We start from the raw sequence: 26,082 nt of genomic DNA, 5'->3' as shown, positions 1-26,082 counted from the left end.
CTGGCTGGCGTGTTTCTGAGGCCAAATCTCTCCAGATTCCCTTGCTTCACTCACAGGAAGTGCAAAACCCTTGTCTGGACTTTAAGAGTTGTAAAATGTCTGTAATATCTTTGAGCCTTATTCCTTCTAGCGTGGTCCCCCACCCCAACCCGGTTAAGAATGTGATCTTGGTGAGTGCGTGTTGTGGTATCTTCCCTCATTTGGTGACCATCTGCCCTCTCTTCGCTGTCCAGAGCTCACTCACCTACCCAGCACAGCCTACCCAAGGTCTGTCTGGCTGTGGCTGTCTGGCCCACAAGGCCTTGCTTGTCTAAATGCTGTCAGTATGCAAATTCTGCTCGCTATACTTTCTCTTGTAGAAATGTACAGTTCCTCCTCTGTGTCTCTCCTCTCTAAGGGTCAGGAAGGAACAGAAGGAAGGGCGCTGGATGCAGGCAAACCAGCTTCTAGTTCGTTCCTGGTTTTACTTAGCTAACATCTCTAACCCCAGAAACCTCAAACCAAAACTTTTTTGCTGGACAGGGCACCACAAGTGGAAACGGCCACACCATGAAACTGATATTTTTTTCTTTTTGATGAAATTATCAAAGACAGTGTTAAAACTGCCTTTGGCTGGTGTGAACAAAAAATAACTGTCAGACTGAATTGTGGATCCCATCTCATCATGGAGATGCAAACATTCCGAATCCAGAAATCCTTCTGGTCCTAAGCATCTTGGAGAAGAATATAGGACTGATGTGACCCCAGGCCTGGTTATGAAGCCCGTCTTTATGTGTGGGTAGAGACATTTACTTCCACATTGCTTTGCTTTTGATGAAAACTTCCAAGACCCAGGCTCCTCTCCAGCCTGACTGGCAGCCAGCAGGAAGCCTATATTCCCAAGGTTCCCAAGGTCACTAGCAGAGAGGACAGGACACGCCTGGGCCACTAACCACGGGATCAGTCCTACCAAGCACCGGCTACATACTGTCTGTTCTTTCATGTGTAACCTCACAGGCATAATTTTTAAAAAATCACTACTCTTAATCTTCATCTTCTTTCGGCTCAGGGGAAGGCAATGAATGCCGCAGGGCAACCGTCTGGAAACTATCTCTTCCCAAAGGAGAAAGCGTGCAGCCTTGGGCTTCTTGAGGGAGGGCTTTTCACAAATTTTGACAGCCTATCTCTAGTTCTTCTTAGGTAGATAACAGATAGGCAGAGATCCCAGTGCCGTTTTCCGTAGAGTTAAGGGGCTGGATGTCTCTAACTTTATTCCATTACGTATTCCAAATCACCCTAAAACAGCTGCTACTCCCCAACATGGAGGTCTGCACGGACAAGGCTTGTCCCTCAGACCTAAGCGTGGACAAGCATCTCATTCATCACCAGGAAATCTTCACTGGTTGGGCTGGAAGCTGTTTCCAGCATCTGCCTTCTGGAAATGGTTGCTGCAGCAGACACAACAACAGCTTCCCTTGTTTCTCTAAGACATTCTTGTCCTAATTCATGGACTCTGACAAGTGTCCTTGCAGACGCACCAACTTAAGGATCCGGAGACAGGACCATTTCTCTAGATTGTCTGACTGGCTCTGAGAAATCCTGAGGGAAATGAAGCAACACCTGCCTTAGAAATGACAGGAGAGGAGCAGGGCCACAGGCAAAGGACACAGGGAAGGGCAGGCACGTGTGCTCTTCTGAAATTTCTACAAGAAACACAGCCTCACTAGCTTTGAAAGCCTCCCTGTAGACCTCTGGCCTCCAGCACTCTAAGAGTGATATTTGTGGCTTTTAGCCACGTAAGCTTGTGGTAATCTGCTATAGCAGCGACAGGAAACTCCACGGCTGCCCCACGACTTCCCCCAAACTGTAGTACAGCATTTGGAATTTAGAGTGTTTGGAATAGCCAATTCTCTTCCGCAGGTTCCGTCTGTGGCACTGCCATTGAGCATCAATGATGTGAACACAGACAGACAAGGTTCCAGTCAGGACGCCCACGGGGCAAATTTTACAGACTAGTCAGAGAGTCCTATGATCTGTTCCTGGCAGCCTCTCCAGGGAGAGGAAGGAGAAGGCGGCCCAGATGAGACTCAGATGACGACAAAGACAAAAGGTAGGTGAGTTACAGGAGCCTCGGAAGAGCCCCTGGCTGTCCGCTGATGCAGCAGGGGCCGTATTGGTGGTGTGGCTAAACGGATGCTGTCCCAGGATCTGTCTGTACAGCGCTGCCCTCTGCTGTGTTTAGCTTTTACTCCAAGGCATTCAAGCCTTGCATTCTTACATGCATCCCGTCAGATGTGGCATATGCTTCAAAAAATTTGTGGTGGACACTGAGTTTGAGTTTTTTTTTGTTTGTTTGTAGGTTTTTTTGTTTTTGTTTTTTTTTTGAGATAGGGTTTCTCTGAAGCTTTGGGGCCTGTTCTGGAACTTGCTCTGTAGATCAGGATGGCCTCGAATTCACTCAGACCTGCCTGCCTCTGCCTCCTGAGTGCTGGGATTAAAGGTGTGCGACACTGCCCAGTGAGTCCTTGAGATCTGTGAGGCGGGGATACTGACTAGAGAAGGAACTGAGGTTAGCCCACCAGACAAGGGTGGAGGATACAGAAACAAAACAAGGCATGGACTTTCCGGAAAGGCATTTAAAGGCTTAATGTAGAAGCCTAGAAAGAGAAGGTGGGGAAAGAGTGAGGGGGAAGAAGGCCCAAGGTGAGGCTAGGAGAAGTTCCCAGGCCCGAGGGACTGAGCAGTAGAAGACAGAGTAGATTGTCTGGGAGGAGGGGAAGCTGGCAGGGACCTTGGCCTTCTGGGCCCTGACCTAGAGAAGGGAATTTGGGATCCTGGTTAAACCAAAACTGATCCCTTACTTATTTGGGGAAAAAAAAAATCACTTCTCCCTTTGGAATTTATCAATTACATATGAAAGCAGAGAAGAAATAAATTCCCATGTCTGACTACTCAACTTCCACAATGGTCAAAATGGCACCAACTTGCTCAGTATGAAGTTTTACTGCCCCTGATAGTACCATGATGCTATAGGCAAGCAGGCTTAGATTAGGGACTCTGTCAGGTTTCCTAGTGGTTTTCCTGCATTCTGAGGGAATAAAAAAGACATTGTATACAGCACTCCAGGGTCAGAGGACCCCTAGAAGGTGGGCAAATGATCATCCTAGTGCGAGGCCCATGAACTCAGGAGGAGACTACCAGGGGCACATGCCTATCAGGTGTCGCATCCCAGCTGGTCTGCAGCAGCTTGGAGACTATGAGGGATTATGTGGCCAGCCAGTCCCTACGGCTCAGACATTGTGGGATAGACAGAAGGCTGGTATACAGTAGGGACATTTCAAGAGCCACCCAGAGTCCAAATGTGTTCCCTTCCCGAACTGTGTCAGACTTCTAGCGATAGGTTCCTCTGCTGCCCTCTGGTGGCTGGGTTTCTCACACAGTCTGGCATCTTCCAGGGACAGCATCTCATCTATAAAACCACACCACTAGTCTAAATGGCCACCAGGCCCCAGGTACAACATGGCTTCTGTTTTACCATACATTCTTCTAGATATCCAGCTGTCCAAGATGCTCTGTCTGATGATGATAGGGACCCTTTGCTCCAGTTGATACCCTGTCCAAGGCTGGATCAGGGGCCACCTGTCAAAGCAGGTGAGAGGCCGATCATCTTGCCCAGAGTCCCTCCCCATTTGTTTCTTGCTATCAAGGGAACTGTGGGGTTTTGCTCTATAAAGCAGGGGGTGGGAGGTTTGTAGTGGTAACCTCATGTCTCCTTCCTAAACTCTGACAGTCGCTTGTGACAGGAATCAGGCCCCTCTAGCAGTTTGATTGTGAACCCGTGTGCTTCCAGCTTTTTTCTTCTTGTCCTTTGCCGTTCTCTCTGGTAATTATCCCCCCAGAGGACCAGCCTCAAGTTCTGCCAGAGAGAAAAAACGTCAGCGCTAAGACATCTCTGACAGCCTCGAATTTCTTAATGGCAAAGTGAAGGACCAAAGATTGCCTTCGTTATTCTCTGCTCTACGGCGTGCCGAGCACCCTACCAGGGCTCGCTCCGTTTTTATGGAATGAACAAGTAAACAATTCTTTATTCAAATGGCTCTATTAAAAACAGCTTCTCGGTTCACTCTTTCAATCTCTCCGGCAAACTCTCAGGGCATATGGAATTTACCTACGCATTTCTCGTTCTGCCAAAGGCACTGAAGAGGTGTCTAGAGACCTCTTAGCTGCGACATACATTAACTGTCCCTGTGATGGTAACTCTGACAAGTGGTACCCAGATAGAACACTTCATTTCCTTATGGAACCAGCTTGTCTTGTTGTTGGAAGGCTTCCAGTGACTGAATGGAAAAATACATATGTACATAAATACATATAAGTGTAGCTTTTTTCTCTTAATGAGAAACTGCAACCCCCCTCCCTGGACTTTTTGCTGGTTGAAGTAATTTTCCTTTCTGGGGGAGACCCAGAATGTTATGACCCTGCCAACGACACTGCTGGCCACGTGACGGCCACTGTGTGCTCTTTTCCCCTGGACTCTTCCCACCCACTGCCTCACCAACTCTCCTCACCAGAATTTCTTACCAAGGCTCCACAGGCTAGATGACACCTTTCAGGTAATCCATATCTATTCGGGTCAAATGGATGTTTTTATGCAGAGAATTTCTAAAGGCTGGTCCATGACAGGCACTTGTGAGTGGCAGTTACCATAATAAATGAGGGGAAAGCAAAGAGAAGTCCACTTTAGGATGCAGTCTCCTTCCCAAGAAGGATGCTTTCCTGCATGGCCTGAATGGAAAAACTTCCTGTATGGTGTGCAGTTATCTGTCCTCCCAGCCTGCCTATGTATGGAGGCTATCAGCCAGCAGAGTGGTTCCTAAGAGGCCAAGGCAAGGCCCCAAGTCAGGATGAGACAGCTGCAAAGGGACCTGGGCCAAAACTCTTCTCGCACTTTGGATGGAGGCTTTCTCTTCCCTTTCCTTCACACACAGAGTTGAGTACAGGATTCTGGAATTTAGAAAGTCAGCCCACACCAGAACACAGAGTGTTGACCGGAATCCCAGGACACATCAAAATATACCTACTAATACCCCCAGGACCAGGGAGAGAATGTATCCTATGTCCAAGACTGCTCTTATTCTGAGATCATACTTTGGAAGATTTGTCTTGAGGATGGGAGGAACAGGGAAGAGAAAGACGGGGACATGAGGAATCTCAATGCCCCAGATGGCTGGTCTAGAACATCTGTCTGCACGCCTGTCTTGGGTAGTGCTTTTCTGTTTCATTTTACCCAACATCAACTGTATTGTGAGTGAGTATCAGGTAATCTCACCAAGCCTGAGGTTGCATCTTGGTAAACTTTCCCTGCTGCTGCTTCTAGGAAGACGCTAAACTTACAGTGAACAGGGGCAGCCTGACCGTTCAGGACCTGGGGTGAACATGCTCTGCACAGCAGAACTTCCCAGGCACCCTTTTCAGATGTGGGCTGTGTGAACAGCACGTCTGAATTCTACCATCTGCCATGAGCAAGGAGGCTTGAACAGAAGCCGCACATGCTCCAGCGCACGGTCCTGCCGCTGATATGCAGAGCAGCTGCCACAGTTGTCTGAGTAAGGAGACCTGGGCACACAGGGAAGGGAGGAGCTGGCCAATGTCTGGAAACCTCCCCACCATGGATTCCAGCAGGGTGTGCGCTGCGCGGGGGTAAGAGATCTTACATCTCACGCTTAGGCCCAGGATGTGTCTGCCCAAAGGGAGAAATTCTCTTGGTCATATCCTCTGGTGGTCCCGTTCCCTAAGTAAGACCTGATAGGCCAATGCTGTCTTGCTTGCCTAACCACTGAGCTCACAGGCAAGACAGAAAAATGCTTGCAAGTCACAACACCTGAAGTGTAGCCAGGTATGAGCCCAACGCAAAGAGGAACTCAACCTCGGGTCCCTTCACTGTGGCTAGAATGTCTCAAAATGTCCTAGTTCCGCCAAAGTGGTTTTGTTTGTCTGGTGACCGCAATAGAGTACGAGGGAGCTTCAAGCTTCCATACTGTCGGTTGGGAGGCTGACATTTTGAAACCTCAGCTGATGAACAGACGCCTTGGATTTCATGGTTCCATCCTCTCCACTAATACATCCTTCAAGGACGAAATGAGAGCTCCCTGCCCGCACTGTGGCTAATACCTGATCCTGAAATGGACCATCCTTCTGGCTAGCCAGCCAGCAAACTGAGGAGAACGCAACAAAGGACAACACTGTCACTCGTCCAGAAACAGCTAGAATGTGACACGGGACCCATACACCCCCGTCACACTCACTCCCCAGCACGCTGAGTCATTCGCTCAGCCGTCAGTGAGAGAGAGCCACTGGGGTGGTTATTATTCGTAGCTTGTCACTTAGCCCATCACCTTCCCCAAACAGGACCAGACACAGGAGACGGTTAGGGGCCCGGATGCAGCTCCAGGCTCAGGTGCAAATGGCGGTGAGAAAAGGTTAAACAAAACAACGGTCTGCCTTTGGAGGCAGCCAAGGCTGTGAGGATGGTGTTGCCATGGAAGAAGCAGTGAGTTTGGCCAGACACATGAGATGCCAGGGAAGGGGGAGAAGTGAAAAATCGCTGGTTACCTCTCTCTGAGTCCAGGAAGGCATGAGGGGAGAGCAGAAACAGCAAGTTAGCATTCATACCGCATCCAGTCGACAGCAGCCGCGCTCGGCGCCGACATCCCGCCGGATTTCCCAACTTTGCAGCCATTAATAGCCTCTCTGTGCTTATTTTAGCCGAACCCTCTCACCCAGAAGAGTGTATTTTGAGCCACGCTACGGTGAAGCCAAGAGTTGCCAGCTGAATTTACAGAGGCAACAGAGCAGCCGGGGGAGGTAACCAAGCTTAAAATATCGCAGTCAAATACAGGAGACCGCTCACAGGAAACACTGGCAGGGAACTTATCTTCATTCTCCAGCCCCCGGCTTCTCACAATTTAAAAAGATAAGACAACAAAACGTACAGAAATGACGAGGCAGATGTAACCTTACCTGCTTCACAGCACCTGGGCGTTCTATCAAAGCTACTGCCCTGACACCCAGGGGCTTTAATGAATGGGGAGGGACACGGAGCAGAAGGTGCAGGACAGAGGTGGGGAAGGAAAGAGACGGGAGAGGAAAACTTCAAGGGTCTGGGCACAGAGCAGGGCCGAGAAGAGCTGTGGGTACGGAGAAGTGACAGAAAGGTGAGGGTACAGGGAAGTGCCAGGGAAGAGAGGAGGATGTGGAAAGGAGCTGGGAGCAGATGCAGGTGGGGTGGAGTGGGCTGGGGACAGCAAGTGTTGAGTTCCAGGCTCAGAGCTACCCTGGGTTGCCAGGTGACCCTAGAGATATCACCAAGTCCTCTGTCCTTTTCTGTTCTGTGAGAGCTAGTATGAAAGGGCCCAAAGGCAGCCCTCTAAGTGACACATGGGTGTTCTACAGAGCATCAGACTGAGGAGGCAGAGAACCAGACAGTGAAGCCAATGAGGAGAAGAGATGCAGCAGCTACAGGGACCTGCTCTCCTGCACGCCAGCCCTGTAGCCATTGTCACCAGGCCAGCAGGGCTCTGCAGGGTAATTGATAGTTAATAGGCAATCGAGCACCGCAGACAGAGAACTAGAAAGGTAGAGGGAGCCACTACACCTCAGAATAATACTGGTGTCATACTACCTACCACATGCGGACTGAGAGGTCTACAAACCCAAGTAAGTGGAAGTTACAAGGGCTCAAATGAAAAGCCACGAGAAAGGTTTGAGTGCACAGAAAAAATTGGCACCGTAAACGGGCTGAAATAACACAGCACCCAAACTCTCCCCTTGGAGGAAAGATGACGGAGGATTTTATCCAACATATTTGCTTGACTATTATACAACAGGCAGGAATTAATTTTGCGATACAACATACACAGCTACCTCCATATTCAGGGAAAATCAACTGTGATCGACACGGGCCAAGAGCCAGCACAGGTGACACCTCTAACACTTATGAGGACAGTGACCCACCCCACAGCGACCCTTCGCTGAGCTCTGGCGTTGTGCGGCCCATGTGGCTCGTGTGGGCCCTACCAGCAACCTGACGAAGCCATTATTACAGTATTCTTGGAGAGATGGAAAAACAAGTTCAGAGAGTCTGAGGAACTTGGCTAGGTCATACAGCAAACCCACAGTGAACATAGGTTTGGGATTCCAGGTCTCTCCTGGTCTGTCTCTCAGATGATAAACCCACCAGGCTGAATAAGTTTGCTTAAAGTTTGCCAAAGGGATCGAGGTTTTTAGATGATCAGACGACCCAAGTTTCATAGAAAGGGTCTTCAGGCTAATGAGGTAGACAGAATCAGGGTCTTCCAGGTCTTATCTTCTTTTTGTCAGTCTACCAGGCTCTCCCATGCACTGGGCACACTATGTGAGATAGCATGCTCCTGACTTAGGTCACCCATCAGTGAAGAGGGGCAGAGACCCTGGCTCAGGGCATTCAGGAGAAATGAGATCAAGTGAGATCTTGTATCAATGAGATAAAGCAATGGCCTGTATCTCAGGAACTGTTGGCACAAAGTCACTTAAGGGGTTCCTATCTCAGATAGGCTGGGATGGGCAGCATTTGACCTCGAGGGCTGGTTTGGAGGATCTACCAGAGGAGTGCATTTATATGTATACTCTTGCCTGAAGGATGGTCCTTCTCTACTGGAGAAGGTCATCGTCAATGGAGCATGCAGCTTTGGAAGGGGACATGAGGGATGGTGAGGGAGCAGGAGGACATTTATCTAGCCAGCCAGATCAGCTGAATCAACACTGGGAGCCAGTGAGATGACAGATGTCATTGTCATATTGTCCTCATATCTTCAGGTGGCATCTGAGGAGGACTATCTCTTGCAGAAAGGCATTTACCTAGGGAGGGGGTGTTTCTTAGACTTTCTAGATGTTCCTTGGGATAACATAGTTGCCTTTGGTTAAGGTTCTTCTGCACTCTCCCAGCCCTGCTAGCAAAGCCAACCTTTTTTTAAATTTAAAAATCTTTTCTTTTTATTTTAATATGCATTCTTCCTCTGCCTGTACATATGTCTTTATCAGAGTGCTGGATCCCCCAAGAACTGGAGTTACAGACAGTTGTGAGCTGCCACGGAGATGCTGGGAATTGAACCTTGGTCCTTTGGAAAAGTAGCCAGTGCTCTTAACCACTGAGCCATCTCTCCAGCATCTGTCTTCTAGAGATCCTGAGTTCAAATCTAAGCAACCACATGATGGCTTACAGCCATCTGTAATAGGATATGATGCCCTCTTCTGGCTTGCAGGTATACATACAGAGCACTTATACATGAAAAACTGTGTGTGTGTGTGTGTGTGTGTGTGTGTGCGTGTGTGTGTATAGTCAGTATTTAGAGGCAACTTTCTGTAAGTCAATGACCCTCTGGTCATTCCCACATCGGATGAAAAAGTCTCCCAGAATGTCTTTACAGTCAATTTCCTTCTTTAATAACAAAAAAATCATATGTTTTTTGAGAACAAACAAGTGATGTGTCTTTGATTCAATCTTGATTTACAACAAAAGCTTTTAATTACTTCCTCTTCACAAATGTCGATGTCTAGTGTAAGACAACAACTCTGCCCAACGGTAGTAACTCTAAAGACCGAGGCTACAATGTTTCTGTTATGTATAGCCTTGGCTATTTAAAATCAGATTCACTGCAAGGGACTCATTGGAACAAACAACACTGACATGCAGCCACTGTGTTCCCCCCATAGGAAGAACTGGGAAACATCTGAATAGAGTTAATTCTTTGGGGGCTAAGAGACACTGCTCGCTTTATGTGTTGAAGTAAAAACCAGCCATAAAGAGAGATTTCAGGGGAGCCCTGAAATGTCATTCAAAAACGTCAGAGTCAGTCAATCAGGCAGCTGCTCCACCACTCAGCACATCGTAAGTTTGCTGGATGAGAAACAACAACAACAACAACAACCCATTAGCCTAGAGCTGGGCTTTTACACAAGATGAGGCATTCTGAGAGTGGAGGAGGCTAAATTCAGTCAGGCGCAAGTCTACTGCCTTCTTAGGGTACATGAAGCCAGTGGGAAGAGTCATGTCTCAAGATGAGTTCCACTGAACGCTCACCAGGGCTGCCCGACCAGCAGCCTCTTGTTGCGGCTCCTTGGAAAAACAAACTCAGGGAAAACTGGCCGTGTTCTCCTTAGCATAAACTTGAAACAACAGAGCTACTTGGCATGTGCAACTGGCATTCCCAAACATTCCTGAAAAAACAACGGAGACAGCACAGCAGAGCGACATGGTATAATACGGTTCTTTGAAAGAGGGCATCATTCTTTGTGCCCTGGCCAAGACACTTCCTGCTCCCACAAAAACACAGCTATCTCCTTCTCACGTCCTGAGCTCTCAAGGCAAGGCCTCTGCTCTGCCTGCTTGTCCACTGCCGTGGAAACCTGTGCGCGCGTCCTCGGATGCTTTTCTTCATCACTGTGGGTCTCTGGGACCCCTGGGCGTGGGGTCACCTTCCTCACACAGCAGTGAACCATGATGTAGTCTTCCGCCTGCTCTTGCACCTCACAGTCCTTTTCCTGCCTAGCTACTCATCTCCACTCCCTTAGTAAACGACTTTTGTTAGCTGTCTGCCCTGGTTGGGGCCCTTGGCTCCTTTGTTCTTTAATTTTATCTGTAACATGGGCAAAACAGTGGGACGCGCATCTCAACAGCTGGGAGAGCTATGGTTGAGTCGATCCACAGAGTGTTCCTGAGCTGTGACGGTTGGCGCGTGACTCTTGACATGATTGTATGGGGCAAGAAAGGCAGGTCTGTGACCCAAAGCCACGGCCCACAAGGAGGGCCTACACTCGTAATTTTATGTTCAATTCTGGAGGGGACGGAGCTGGAATGGCCCAGCAGACCCCTGTGGAACCTTCACCTCACTGGCGAGAGACTTCAGAAGCGAAATGAATAACAAGTTTATGCAAATTCCCCATCTGGTTTCTGGCGAGATTCACACACTTCAGCCCAGGGACAGGCTTTCTTTCCTCTGAAGGAGGATGACAGAAACACCTGCCTTGAACCAGGGACACTGTCCTTTCCACAGTAGGGTCCCTGTACCTGCTCCTGCTGCCAGCGCCAGCCTCCATGACTGCCATTAGCTGGGGCAGGAGAGAGCTGGTGTGACCAGGATTTACAGTGGGGTAGGGATATTAAAATTCGAGGCACATTCTTCTAAACAAAGGGTTTCTCCTGACACTGGAGAGAAGGCACGACAGTTAACTGCAGCTTACTGATGAGGGGGAAACATCTTTAAAAGCAACCAAGAAATCGGTGCTGTTTTCCTTGCTTCCAAAGTCTATCTTGTGCAGAACTCATGAGTTCCCGCTTCCCTTTGTGCAGAGTTGCAAATGAAAAACCCGCCTCTCTGACCAAGAGGAAATTTAGCATTTAGTTTTCAAAAGAGGGATAACTCACGCCATGCCGCGGTTTCAAGGGTAAAATTTGAGCTCATTAAAGAATGCAGTTATATATATCATACTTGAATGGTGAAGGTGAGGCTTTCTTTCTCAAACAGATGGTAAAACAGAGGCATGGGCCTCCCAGAAGGCTCCTATCTGACAGGGTGGAGGAATGCCTGAATCCTCAAGGCTGATACAGAGTAAGGAAGATGGCCACTCTCCAAACCGTGTAAGAGGTGCCTGGAGTGTGTTAGGACCAGACAAGACTCCCAGTTAAAAAGGAAAAGGAGCAATGTGCTGGGGTTGTGGCTCAGCATGCGTAGAAAACAAAACCAAAAACCAGACAGCAAAGTCATTCTGTCCTGTAGATGAATTCCCTTCAACTGCATATCTGGCCATCGGTCTGTTTTGGGTAAACCACACTTTCAACCACCCGCTGGATTTTCAAGGTAACTTGGGGCGATCACTCCATAGCCCAACCCCATCTCTTTGGGTGGATGGGAAGAACGTAACAAGTGGCTTGTGTCGGCTCCCACTTAGATGCAAGCATTCCTGATAATCTTTAAATTCAATAGTGTCTAAAGAAATAGAGACAACACTAGAGAGAAGAGTCAAAAGGTCCAGGGTCTAGGGTCCAGGTCCAGGGTCAGGGTCAGGGAACTTAAGTTAACTTGCTCCGAAGCCACAGCTAGCAGGGGTGACCTCTGACAGAGCGGACTCCGGGCTGCACTTGACCAAGCTCTTCCCTATTGGTGTCCTGTAGGAACCTGGCCCCTTAGCATGGCTCTATTAGTTGACTTCGCTTAATATGTCTTCCTATATGTGTGCTTAGTTCTTGTGTTCACTCTCTTTCTCCCTTCCTCTTCTCCCTCCCCCCTTTTCTTTCTCTTGTTTCTCTGTGTTTCTGTCTCTCTGTGTCCCAACCATACTATGGCTCTTCACTGCTGGTGCTAACAGTAATTACCCACTGGGTTTGGTTTACGTGTTTCCCGTTACTCCCCAGCCTACAACCACCCTCAGATTCCCCGCCTTCCCAGCCCTGAATACTGAACCCTGGGCTCCCAAACACACCAGTCTCTCCCGGCTTGGGAACTTATGTGGGCTGCCCGTCATCACTCCATGGTCTGTGCAGGTTCCTCCTGTTCACCATCGCCTCTAACAGTGACTGTTCCTAGTCACTGCTAACTCGAGCCATATGAACAGCCCTGATCATTCACAAGACTCTCTCTTTCCCAGGACCAAAAAGTAAGTTCCGTGGGTGGTAGTGGGTTTACCCTGATTCCCCACCATTGGCTGGCAAAGGGCCATCAATCGACAAGCCCTTTGGAAAATGAAGAGCTTGAACAGAGGGTTTCCCCTCAGCTCTGAAGATGCTGCTGAGAACCCAAGGGAGCTCTGCCTTCCCAGCTGCCTGGATCTCTCTCTCTCTCTCTCTCTCTCTCTCTCTCTCTCTCTCTCTCATTGTTATTCATTATAGACGGTCCTTTCAAAAACGACTTCGGTTTTCATGTCATCTGAAGTCACGTTAATAAGACATTTGCTCCACTGCAATGGGCAGGAGGCGAGATCTTGGGCGTTCATTAATCTCTGTGACGATCTGAAAGCCAAGCACATCTGTGCTCCGAGTATCTCCAGCAACAGTGGCAGTGACGTTCCTAGGGCCCCTAACCAGATCCCTTCTTTGGGACATTTGTCTAAATGACAAACAGTTCCTCTGTTCCTACAAATCAATACATACATTTCTCCCATATAGAGATTTCTATCAAGATTTATTGGCTCCTCAGATAATCTTCTTTATGTTTGTACTCTGAGAAATAAATTTCAGTTTGTTACTCGGGAAAAGACCGGAGATAATACACAGCTGAAGGGGACGGTGGGTAAAAACTGTGGGAGCTCCTGAGAGCATTGTCCTGAGAGGGGCATGGTATCCTGGCCAGGGTCACCTCTGACAGTGGGATACGTAATGTCCTTCCCACACAGGGAGTTTACTTGCTAGTTTTAAACTCTGTGTGTGCATGCATACATTTGTTCACTGTTTAAGCTATGTGTATGCACACACACACACACACACACACACACACACACACACACACACACTTTTTTGGTGGTTGTATTTAAGGTTTGGCTTAGAGCCCTGTGTATGCTTTTTCTAAAGCTACCTCTCTAGTCCTGCTTTTACTTTGAGCCAGGTGCTTGCTAACTTGCTCAAGTTAGCCTTGAACTTTGGATCCTCCTTTTTCAGCATCCCAATCAGCTGGGATTACAGACTGATATCACCAGACCTGTCCTCAAAAACATCAGTGATCAATCAATCAATACAGCTTAAGAAAATAAAAACTACACCGCTGCTGATGAATGACTCCAGTTTTCCTTTTTCAGTTGGCCTTTCTGTTATTGTCTCTATATACGGATATTTGATCGTTCGAACAGACACTTGTTTGGGAAGAGTGTGCAACTATGTGCGGTTGAACAGCCTGACCTGCAGAAATTCTCTAGGGACTATTTTTCAACATGCCACAGAGCTGGATAAAGGTGACTGTGCCTTCTGACTTCCAAAGGGCAGGGGAAGAAAAACAAAAGTTCATTTCATCTGTCGCTGTTTCACTCATGCGGTCTCAGATCAGGACTTAGCAAAGCATGACCTGCCACAAACGCACCTCACAACTGAAGCATCTACGGAACACGGTGACACCGATCCACTTAGGTGTAGGCTAAGGCTGCATATGCTGCAGATAGTTACCAAAATGGAGGCCTCAATTCAGGTAAAGACGAAAGCATTGACTGCTTGGCCTTGGCAGGGAAAGCCCAGGAGCCCTGTTCTAGATACTCTGATACAGTGTTGCGGAACACGAGGTGAGCAAATGCATGCGGAGTCGTCTGTAGAGCGCCCAGTGCCAGACGGAAACATAAAGCTGTCTGCTAAAGAAGTGATTCAAAGTTTCAAGATGGTGTCTCTGCCCTGGCATCATCAAAGGGAAGGGAAAAGCCAAGCAGATCAAGTGTGGGGCCCGGTGGCAGGGTGAGGTAGCAGAATCCTTTTTATTATATATAGGTGACCACAACTTCAGAACCGGTTGGAAACTAGCCCATTGATATATTAGTCCACTTTGTGCTGCTATAGCAAAAATACCAGAGTCTTGGCACTTACGCAGAAAAGTGGTTTATTTAATTTACAGGAACATACCACCAGCTCAGCTCTGGTGACAGTCTCTGGCTACACCGAATGTGATGATGGCATCACAGCGCAAGCATAGAGTCACTTGGCAAAGTAGGAAGCCAGAGAAATCTGGGAGAGATGCTAGGCTTCCTTCTAAAAGTCAGTTCTCATGGGAGTTCCCTGCTTTAGTAACTTATAACATGCTGCCCTGTGACCTAATTCCTTTGCACTAAGACCTAGGTTCTTAAAGGCCTGTCACCTTCACATCCGGCAGTCAAGGACTAAGCTTCCAGAACATGGACCTTGGGAGATAAACTCAAAGCGTAACTATCATTAACAACCAAGATGCAGGAACAGAAGATTTTCCAATTTGTAAATCCTCCAGACTCCAGAACTCCAGGTGTTACCTCTAGCTCAGTGACAGATACATAGGACTGAGTTCAATCCCAGTATCTGTCTGTCTGTCTGCCTGCCTGCCTGCCTGTCTCTCTGTCTCTGTCTCTGTCTCTCTCTCACACACACACCCCAAAAAAAACATTTATGGAACTTGTGCATATCCACCCAGAAAGACAGCATCCACGTGGATCTTAGATTCAGCCATTAAAAAAAAAAAAGTCACTAGCAGGCTGGGACACTTAAGAGTCCTCAAGACGGGGAGGGATGAAGGCAAGAACACACCAGACCCTTGGAAACAGCATGTGCAGGTAGCTTGGCAAATAGACGTGTGCTCTGACGTGACAGAATCAGGCCAACCCGGCCCCAGTGGACAACCGTGCTCTTGGCAGCTGCTTTCTTTCTATCATAATTATTTCAACTGTCATAATTTATTCATCCCCGCCGACAAGCTTACAAGTTGTAGGGTAACCAGTCCAGGCTTCCAGATCAGAAAGGCGGGCAGCCCTACTCACTTCTGCTCCTTCCCAGCCGCTGCAATACTGACTGCAGACAGAGTATTTTGTATCCATATAGTTTTGCAGAACTAAAATTATTTTCAAAACCCACGTTTCCTGTCACAGTCGCCCTTAACTTTTGGATTCAGAATCCTGCAGTGAGAAGGAGGTGATAGAAGATTCCCTGAGTACAAACTGTCCTCATTTAAAAGTGACTCAACGTGACCACGTTTACAGCTTTTTCATGGTGGGGAAGTGATACACATCCAGAGTCGGAACTGTACTTAGAATTTTGATCTTTTCTCAGGCTAGCAATAGTTGGTACAATGCTCTCTTGTGACGTTGAGCAGTGAGCTGTGGCTTGCAGTCAGCCACGTGACCAGGAGAAAAAAAAACCCAGCAGCTGTACAGTGAGCTGGCTTGCTAGGCAATAACACTAGGTAGTGGCTTTAAAGGCATTTTCTGTCTACAACATTTTCAGTTGACGAAGGGTTTACAGGGATGTAACCCCATTTAAGTTGAAGAGCATCTGTATGTTGTTTCCCTGTTTTTCACGCTAGTGAATTTCCTGCAAAGTTGCTAGGAGAGGCCTGCCCTTTCATTTGACACACCTATAGAAAAGTTTTAATTATTAGCTGTTAGAAACAGAAAATGGGGAATCATCAATGGTTTCTTATAAAACTGGAAACAAAGGTGAATAATTTCATACGTAGGTTTAAATCTCTCTTTCTTCCTTATTTTGAATCTTTATTCTAATCCAGAGCAAGGAAAAAATGCTTGAGGTCTGATAACAAGTAGAAAATGACAGCCAAGAGCACCGGAGGGTGAAAAGTGTCTCGAAAAAACGGCCAAATGTGTTCAGAGTCTACTGGGTGCGTGTGCTCACCCACACGGCAGGAGACAGCAACATGAAGTCAAGGTCTCGACACAACATAAATTTAAAGTGAGTCACTCTACTGCTTAATAACTCTGTCCTTGAGCAATCATTATTTCCATTAACAAGGATTCCCAACAGGAATAACCAGTGAGTGCAGACCACCGCCTTCCTGCATCTTCCACATCCAACCCTCAGCTGTCTCCATAGCATCTCCTCACCCTGCTTGTTTCTCTTCACGCCCGCCATCGTGTACTGACCTCACCCGTGCCAGAGCTGGCTAACTGGACATGGCTCCCACTCTATCCATTCTTGATAGCCCTCTATACTGGCATCCTCCCGGTTACTACTCGTTAAGAGGTCTCGTGACCACTGAAACAGAAGTCAGATCTGCAGCCACAGTTCAAGGGCCCTGTACGATCTCTTATTCACACCTCTTCTGTCTGCACACAGACTGTTCTCCTTATTCCTCCTTCTGGTCACTCCAGCCTTCAAGTCCAACTCAAACCTCACCTTCTTGGATGGGCTGCCTCCTGGTAGCCCCTCCCCACTGAGCTACTATTTACAGTCCGCTATGCCACACTATTAACTGTCTTCAAGGAAGCGTACATCTATAGGATCCGGCTTCCAGGATTGTTTTTCTGTGCTTTTCCAAGCACAGACTGTCTCATTCTCTGTGTACTTCTTGAAGTGTCAGACTCACAAGCTCTCTAGAGCTGTCAAACAGATTAATCTATGGCTATAACTATCAAGATGATTACAATTAAACTCTAAAACCTATGAATATAGCTATTAAGATGATTACAATTAACTCTAAAACCTACGGCTATAACTATCAGATGATCACACTGTAAAGCAGACATGGAAGAACTTATTTGTTCATTGCTATGCCCAACAGTTCAATATTTTATGACACAATTTTCACGACAGGGCCTAAGATCCAATGGTTTAAGAACTCAAAACACGCATCAAAGTCACAGTTTGTGTTTAACATAGGCACTCAACAAGAAGTTATGCTTCTATTTAGTCCACGACAGCTGAGACGGGAAATGTAGATGAACCTGAACTTACCTGGCACTGATCTTCTCCCCACATTGGTGCATCAAGAGTATACAGAGGCTTTCCAAACACATTTGAGGCCCCTTACCCTGGAACCCATCTCAACATGCGGGGGACTGTGGGGGATGTAACGTTTGCTTAGTCGGCAGGACAGGATGAAATTCATTTTTTCTGAGGGTTCATTCAAGACAAAAGCTGCCTAGGTGACCGTGAGAGACTGCATGACTGGTAGTTTTTGTAACAGATTAGAATTGCCGCAGCTGAATGAACAACGCCACTGCTCAACCCCTTGGAACTCAGCTCTAGCTCTTGGAACTCCTGCAGCCCAGACTACTCTGAGTGACAGCTGTGACTGATATAGGAAGTTCAAGACCGAGAGACCCACTGATTTGACTGATAACTCCCTGCGCCTTCTTCCAGAGGCTTGAGCTTCATCTGTTCTCCTCCACAGCCCCTGGCTCGGCTAGCCAAGGCACAGCAGCAACATTCCTTATGCTCAGGGTTATCCTCCCTGCTCTCTAGGTTTGCTCCAGCTCAGAAGACCAGAGATAAGTCCCATGCTAGCACAGCGGGAGCTCCAAGAATGCAAGAAGGCACCCGCGGTGCTTGCCACCCCATCCCTGGGACTAGGGCTTAGCCTGCTCAAGCTCAATAAATACTTGTCAACAATAAAAACTTGTTCAAGTTCAATAAACACTTTTCACTGTTTAAAAGCTCTGAGGTAAAAACAGGTGTTCACTGTTTAAAAAGCTTCCCACTGCTGAGCCAAGAACCTTGGCACCTTCTTCTAGAGAGGAGCTGATGCTGGACAGAAAGTCTTTCCCCTCGTTACTTTAATTCTCATCTCATTTGGGAGGACACAGTCGTGGGCAATTTCACAAAATTATAGATAAAAATGCATAAATACAAATCTCGGGCTGGTTTTCTTGATACTGTTTTTTTTTTGTTTGTTTGTTTCTAACTTCTTGGGAAAGATCTCTAGACGTTTACTCAAAGGCAGCCAATGAAGACAGAAGTAGCAAAGATCTGGATATTTGGTAGAAAACTTACAAAATAGCTTTGTGTCAGAGCAAGGCTCAGAGGAGGTGGAGAGTGCTCAGTGGTTTGAGAAAACTAGGAGAAAACAGGCAGAATCTCCCCCTACTCTCCACCCCCTAGGCGCCAAGCGAAAGGCAGGGGAAAAAAAGGGGAAAGACTAATGGGATTGTCTCCTCCCGCCTCCTCCTGCCTTCCTGCACCCAAAGCAGTAATGAAGATTCACAGCTACACATTCATTAGGGGATCGATAGACGTGCCTGCTTACATACAATATTGGGACAGGGAAATGGATAATTGCTAGAAATGGCGCAGATTCTAGCCTCAAGAATCTCATCAAGTGTTGTAAGCAACATTTAAACCGTTGTGGCTTTCTTTTTCAAAAAACACTACTTTTTCGGTGCCAAGAACATGCATGTGATAAGTTGGCTGTGTTTCCACGTTTGGGGAATTAGAGGCATTTTCTACCCGTGGAAATCACACCAATATTCTGTCACACAAATAAAATTACTTGGAAATGAGGTCTTTCTACACAAAGGATATGGCCTTTAATTCAAATTCAAATACTGCATTTAAAAAAATGCCTATAATATTTTTCACTCCTAATTTAGAAAAGATGTACATGGATATTTCCCGGGGCACAAGGGACCACAGGACACTGGTCATCACAGAAATGCCCGGTGCAGACCACCTGCAGTCCATCACTTTCTGCTGTGAGAGTACACTGAGATCAAAGGAATGTCTCCAACTCATTTCACACAACCCCCAGTCTTCCCTCCAGAGTGGCAGGGAGACCCCCGCCTCAGCCCTGCAGGCCGCCCTCCTCCAGGCATTATGCTAATCACGGTGGGCATGGAGGCTGCGGCCTTTGTCCCGCATATCGCTTGGACCCATCTCGCTGCCGCTGCCTCCAGCCCGGTACCCCATGCACCTGCAGACAAAGGCTCGCCACCCCTCCCCAACTTCCTCACCTTGGGTTCTCGGTCTACCAGTGACTGGGCAGGGTGGGAACACTGTCCGATGTCCGAGGCTCTAGGACGAGGACCTGGTGCTCTAGTCAAGCCAGCTGGCTGCACTTGCTTAAGTCAGCGGCGGCAGCAAAGCAGCGGCAGAGGCGCGAGGTCTTTGCAGCTCAAGTTCAAGCTAGCTGCTTCCGCGCCGCCCCGCCCCGCCCGCGAGGCCACCGCCGCTCATTGGCTGCTGAGCCCGGGCCCTCCTGCGGCATCCCGCCAGGTGCTCCTGCCAGATGCTTAAGCAGGTACTCCAGCTGCAAGGGGCCTTCCGGCAAAGAGGGGTGCTAACTTGCCACCCCAGACTACATGTCCCCTTTATGTGACCAACGTTCCCCCTTTGTGCACTCTCAGGACTTGTAAAGAAAGTTTTGACTCCATTGTGTGTGTGTGTGCTACTACCCGCGGCCTGAGAACCTCCGCGCGACAGATTCTGGTACAGAGCAGAAAGTGAATGAAATGAATAGATTTCAAAGGGGAGACCAAGGAGAACCGAGCTGAAGTGTACCGTACAGACGACCTGCTAATTTGCACAAAGCTCTTACAGGTCCCTGATTAAGGCACCTCTTATGAAGGGCTGACTTGAAGCCAAGCTCACACTGGCACGTCTAACATTGTCGTTCCTAGCTGACAGCCCTCTCCCCCACCCCCACCTACATGGAAGTAGAAGTGTCCAGTTGGCTAAGTGACAGCATTTTAAATGGGACTGGCGGTCAAAAGAGAAGTCTGAAAGGAGAAGGCAAGATCATTTGCTGATTACGTTGTGTGCACGGAATATTCCCTTTGTCTAATAGCTTCTGGGCAAGAAGAAGTTATTTGACTGATTAATGAACAAAACGAAGCAGAAGACGACATTGGTTGTGTTTTGTTCAAACTCCCACACATTCCTGGTGCAGAGAAAAGAACAGAAAGCAGGAAACAGACGCACAGAGTAAAGAAGCGTGTTAAATAGGAAGCGTGTTTTGGTGACACACAACAGGTGTACAGGAGTCTCTTCTTCATGTTCATGTTTTAAAACAGGTCCAAACATTCACTTATTTGTTCAATATTTATGATGGACATCTGCTAAGTACCACCTTCTGTGCTGACAATTCCCCATTCTGGCTAGCAGGTGTCTCGTCAGGGAGAGCGCTATTTAAATCACAGTGATCTGAGTCTATGATCTGTGTTACCTCTGCTATTTAAAAGACTTCACTTACAACCAGCTACTCACAGCAACTACAAGGTTTGGAAGAAGCCCAGCCTGGAAGTGGAGCTGCGGGTGGATTTGAGGATTTGGGAGCCAGGACTGACGTCATTAAGGCTGGAGATGAGGGATTTCACAGAACTGCACCTGTTACCGCTTCCAAGGTGGTTCTCCTTGCTTACATAGGATTCTAGAGGGGTCATCAGCCTCTCTAGCTGTAGCAGGATTGGGGCAACAAACCAGTCCAATGTGACAGCGAGGGGTCTCCTGGTAGGGAAGTCATCCTTGGTAACCACTCTCCCAAATGTGCCCCCCCCTTCTCTAACTGAGCTGCCACTCTGGTCCCCACTGATAGGGTGGTTGTAGTAGTGTTTCAGGTCTCCTGGGATACCTAAGGTCCTATTCTTGGAAAAAAAATACTTTAACAACTACAAGTATTCATGCTCTTTGCTTAAAATCCTCTCGTGGTTTTCCCCTGTGATGGACTTGAAGTCCACAAATACTTCCGGGACCTCTGAGGTCACATGGGGTCAGATCCCAGCTCTTCTTCCCAGCCATTGATGCAAACAGGTCCTTGCTCTTCTGCTGTGGTTTTCTTCCGGTTCCTGGAATGTGTCTAGCTAGTCCCACCTAAGGGTCTTTATACTGGTCCTTCTGAAAAGCCCTTCCCTACATGGCCTCCCTGGACAATCCTCCCTCCGTTCTGCGGAACTCAGCCCACACACTGACTGCTCCAGGAAACGGTCCCAACCGGCGGCACCTTCATTGCTTACCACGGGCTTTTCCCAACAGCCCTTGCTGTGGTTTGGCGATACACATTTGGATGATGACCCACTTATTACGCGTTCACCTCACTGTGCAGTGAGCTCTGTAAGCAAACCGCAGTCTATTGTTCTTGTGCGGTGAGAAATGTAAGCCTGACCGCGGAGAGGCTTGGCATCTGTGTTCTCCAAGATGTTGGGATCTCATGCCTCACTGGGGTGGTGTGCTGGGGGCTCGGGATGCCTTTGCCGGACAGAGCTCTCATGGCTGACAATATTCTGTGCTATTGTCACACAGCACACCATGTAAGTCATGCCGTCTGCAGGGACAGAGCAGGGGCATGGTGCACACTGAGACCTGCCCCTATGTGCTTCTTCCCAGGGATGGCTCGACCTCCATTATAACAAACCAGCGTGTTCCGCGGGTGCTGAGAGGCCTTCTGGCAGTCAGAGGTGGAAGTGGGTGGAGCCAGGGTTGTGAGCACATTTCTTGACATAGAGAAATGCATCTAATGGCTATGTTCAGTGTCTTCAGTCCTTTTTCAGTTTTTCAATGACCATGTTATCAGCACGTGACACTTTAACCAATTAAAGGGCAAACACGCATTCCCAAACACCTGCTATGAGTTAAGTGTCTGGACCAGCCTCTCAGGAGGTTCCTTCTCTTTCCCAAAGGCTTGACATCTTTGCTTTTGTGTTCTCTGGTCCACACCCCTGCTTTTGAAAGTGGCCAGCAGTACTGGAATATTTGCTTTTGTGTGTGACGTATGTTAGATCAACTCCAAGTCCCTAGCATTAGTCACAGCACCCACCCTAAAGAGTCCTACAAAAGATGTTTCCAGAATGAGGGCAATTTTTTTCTCCAAGTACCATAGCGGGAAAAAAAATACCAATTTTATTTCTTTCAGACCTGCATTTAAACTGGATAATAACTGTTATAATGTGCAACAGACATAATATAAGTTCAAAGAAACACAGGTTCAGTCATATGTAAAATTTTGATACTTAGCCCAACATGTTCCCTGATAAATAAGGAAGTCGTTACTGTAGTAACCAAGTGTTATAAAGGCGTACTCTATTATTCTGTTTTTTCCTTTCTAAAAATAAAAATGTTGCTCAAAATTATTATCCTCTTTAAAAACCTGACACGAAAAGAAACCTGACGTGATTTATAAAAACAGGGAAGCAGATCGCTAAACTCTCAAGTCGCTGTGCTTCCTAATTAGAATGAAATATTGCAGTTTATTTGCATAATATATTAAGGGGGAAAAAAACCTGCGGCTACTTATCTCTCCCTCCCCCGTACAAAGTTGCCTGAAAATACAGCCAGCAAACCAATAACCCAGGACACATCCCCAAGAAGCATAGCAGAGGAAAAAAAAAAATCAATTTTATTTCTTTCAGACCTGCATTTAAACTGGATAAAACTGCTATAATGTGCAACAGACATAATCCAATTTCAATTTGTTTGATTAGATGAGTATAAACATTAAACAAGAAAGCCAGGGGATTGTCATAACAACATTTACACTCTTAGCTCATTATAGAACAAAGCGTTCTCATTTGCTCCTGGAAAGCCAGCTACTAGGAAACATATAACACGAATCTGAGCTAGCCTTAAGCACCATCCACAAAGATGTTTATTTTGCCTCAGCCAGAGACCAAAGCAGTTTTGAACTAGCACCCACTTCAACGTCTTCCTGAGGAGGAAAGCCCTGGATGTCCCCTCAAACTCTTGTGGCTGTATTTAAGTATTCCCTTCTGAGCACATAGCATAGTCAAAGCCCCACCCAGACCAGGGGGTTTCACATTTGAATGTGCAGGGCTGTTGGAAGGTGTGGGGGTGGAGTGAGCAGGCGAGGGGCAGAGCTCTGGCTGTGTGACACATGCAGCCCCCCTGCTGCCCCACAGAAGCTCTGGAGGGTGGTGTCTTGGGGGCAGTACCTAGAGGAGTAGGGCACCTCCTGTGGTTTGACTGGAGTCAAATGACAACACCACACTGTAGGTAGGCTTCAGGCGTCTCTCTCTCCACTCAAGAGCTCAGAAGAAAGTAACCATGTTTCCCTTGGCTTTGGATCTCTGGTGCCTGGGCAGAACCCTGAGGGATCAATGTCTTTCAAACTTCCTTGTGTGAAGGCATAAGGCATCTGGAGAATTGGCTAAAATGCAGAGGTCTGGGCCTGGTACAAAGCCCTCTGGTGATGCCATGTCCTTATTCAAAGAATTACACTACTCCGAATAGCAAGACTCCTACTGGGAAATCAGGCAAACAGTGATCACAACTGAAGCAAAGGGCAGAAAAGAATTCAGTTCCGATCTGCAAAGAACCCGGGCAAGGATTCAGGACTAGGAATATTCCCAATTTACAGGCTCCTGTCATTCTTGGAGGAGTCTGCAGTGCGTATTTGCAGAAGAAAACCCACTCTGCCACACCAATTCGCGAGGCAGAAACGTGGCTTGCATTTGGATTAGGAAGTGACCTTTATCAAGAAGACCTCCAGGTTTTAGCACATTATCTCTAACTCAGCTCTCTCACAGAAAGTTTGGCCCCTCAAGAGAGTCTCCTGCCCAGGGGGTCTAGGGTTTGCCTCTACTAACCTATAAAACTCAGAAACGCTTTATAAGAAATGCATGTTTACAGCAAAAATCTCCATATGGGGAAGAGTTCCAAGTCCTAGGCAGGCAGCACAGTTCCTTTTCTTTATGTAATATTCAGCACACAAAACCTCCTACTAGACCAAAGACCTTGGGCAATTCCTTGGCATTCAAGAGATTTGACTACCCCTCGATCCAAGAGTTCTCATGCTCCCCAAAGCCAGGGGAGTGGAAGGTGGTGGTGATGGGGGAGGTGTATAAAAATCACCCTCCCCTATGATTCAGAATCCTAACAAAAATCATGAGCATTCAATTCCCAAGGTGCTCACCCCTGTTCAGTCTCTCCCCTATCTGCTCAGCTCCTCCCCTACCTCCTCAGTCTCTCCTTGCTTGCTCAGCCCACCCTACCTGCTCAGCTCCTCCCCTACCTCCTCAGTCCCTCCCCTATCTGCTCAGCTCCTCCCCTACCTCCTCAGTCCCTCCCCTACCTGCTCAGCTCCTCCCCTACCTCCTCAGTCCCTCCCCTGTCTGCTCAGCCCCTTCTCTACCTGCTCAGCCCCTCCCCTACCTGCTCAGTCCTTCCCCTGACTGCTCAGCCCCTTCCCTACCTGTTCAGCCACTTCCCTACCTGCTCAGCCCCTTCTCTACCTGTTCAGTCCTTGACCTCTCTCCCCAGAAATCAGCAGAAAGGCAGGGGACAAAGTCAGCTGTCTCCATGCTCACTTACAAGGAACATGGGAGAGAGGAAGAGGGAGCAGTTGTCTGATGACATCAATGATTAAACAAGAGAAGTCATGCTTGCATTTCTACACCAGAAATTTAAGGCTCATGTGATGTGGAGTGTATGATGGGAAGATGTGGGACAGGGGACAAGGGTAGAGCCCTTGAGAGAAATCCTTTCTTTTTTAAAATATTTTATTATTATTATTTTTTTGTGGGTACACGTGTTTTTGCTGCATAAGCTTAGTGCCCTGGGAGGTCAGAAGAAGGCATTGGGTTCCCAGATGGTTGTGAGTCCTAGAGTGGGTGCTGGGAATTGAACCCAGGTCCTCTAAAAGAACAGTCAGTGCTCTTAATGCTAAGCCATCACTCCAGCCACACGCTAAATGCTTGCATGAAGGGAGCTGTATTTTCCCCACACCTTACTTACCACGATCTGGTTTCTGTCTCAATAATTTTACTTTTCCCAGAATGTCATATAAATGGAATTATATAGTATGTGATTTTTAAAGTCTCATTTCTGTCACTTAGTTAACTGTTAAGCCTGTTAGGAGCTCATTTGTTCTAACTACTGAGAACTCTATTTGCAAAAAAAATTCCATTCCATTTCCTATGGTTTGGTTAGACCATAGCTTATTCATCTATCAGTGAGCGGATACTTCCATGGCCTTCAGTTTGGGACAAGTTTAACTAATGCTAATACTAATAAAACAAACAAATGGGCGTGGTGGCACATGCCTGTAAGCTAAGCTCTGGGGAGGCCGAGACAGGAGAGTCACAAGTTCAAGACCGTCTTTGAAAAGTGGGTAGGAAATAAAGCAGAGCGGAGAAGGAAGCATCTTAGGTCTGGTGAGTGTGAAGCATGCACCATGCTTAGCTGGGTCTTGATGACACAAAGCCGGCTGCGCATCACCCTCCAGGATCCCGACTGCAAGGGGGAACTGTGGGTACTAGGTACCAACTTGGGTCCTCTGAAAGAGTAGTTAGCACTCTTAACAACAGAGCCATCTCTTTAAGCCCCACCCCATCCCTTCTCCACTTTTGCTGGACGTTTTGTTTACTTGTTTGGTTGTTTTTGTTGTTGTTGTTTCCTTTGGAAGAAAAGAGAGGAAACCACACCACTAAAGCAGACTTTACAATTTCCTTTTAGGGACACAGCACCCCAGTGACCAATTTTTTAACAGCAAGCGATTTCAACCTTAGAATTTCAGAAAACTATGACACGTGCAATGAGCCAGGATGAATCCAAAGGAGGAAGGTGGCTGCTCGCAGCGTCTGCTGACTTTGACGGCTTCTGACTGCACTGATGATAAATTAAATGGGCTCATGACTTATTAACTGCGTGGGGAAATGTATATTTAAACACTCCTG

The 26,082-nt window shown here is 47.5% G+C and overlaps 1 protein-coding gene across 13 annotated transcripts in view; it reads right to left on the bottom strand.

Moving 5' to 3' along the window:
* The window catches only part of Apbb2 (amyloid beta precursor protein binding family B member 2), a 331,864-nt gene that overhangs the window by 16,786 nt on the left and 288,996 nt on the right, over positions 1-26,082 (bottom strand). Inside the window, exon 1 of one of the 13 annotated variants that reach the window (XM_048461665.3) lies at positions 19,411-19,561. The exons of 11 other annotated variants lie outside the window; for them this stretch is intronic. The gene's annotated coding sequence lies outside the window, so the exon portion shown is untranslated. Of the gene's footprint in view, positions 1-6,591; positions 6,733-19,410; positions 19,562-26,082 lie in introns of those variants that run through there. One more of the 13 variants, XM_048461661.3, reaches the window with a different exon arrangement.

Source organism: Myodes glareolus, chromosome 8 (genome assembly GCF_982192425.1).
Source record: "Myodes glareolus chromosome 8, mMyoGla1.1, whole genome shotgun sequence".
Taxonomy (NCBI): Eukaryota; Metazoa; Chordata; class Mammalia; order Rodentia; family Cricetidae; genus Myodes; species Myodes glareolus.
Note: the sequence above shows the minus strand (reverse complement) of the source record. Positions and strands in the feature narration are given on the sequence as shown.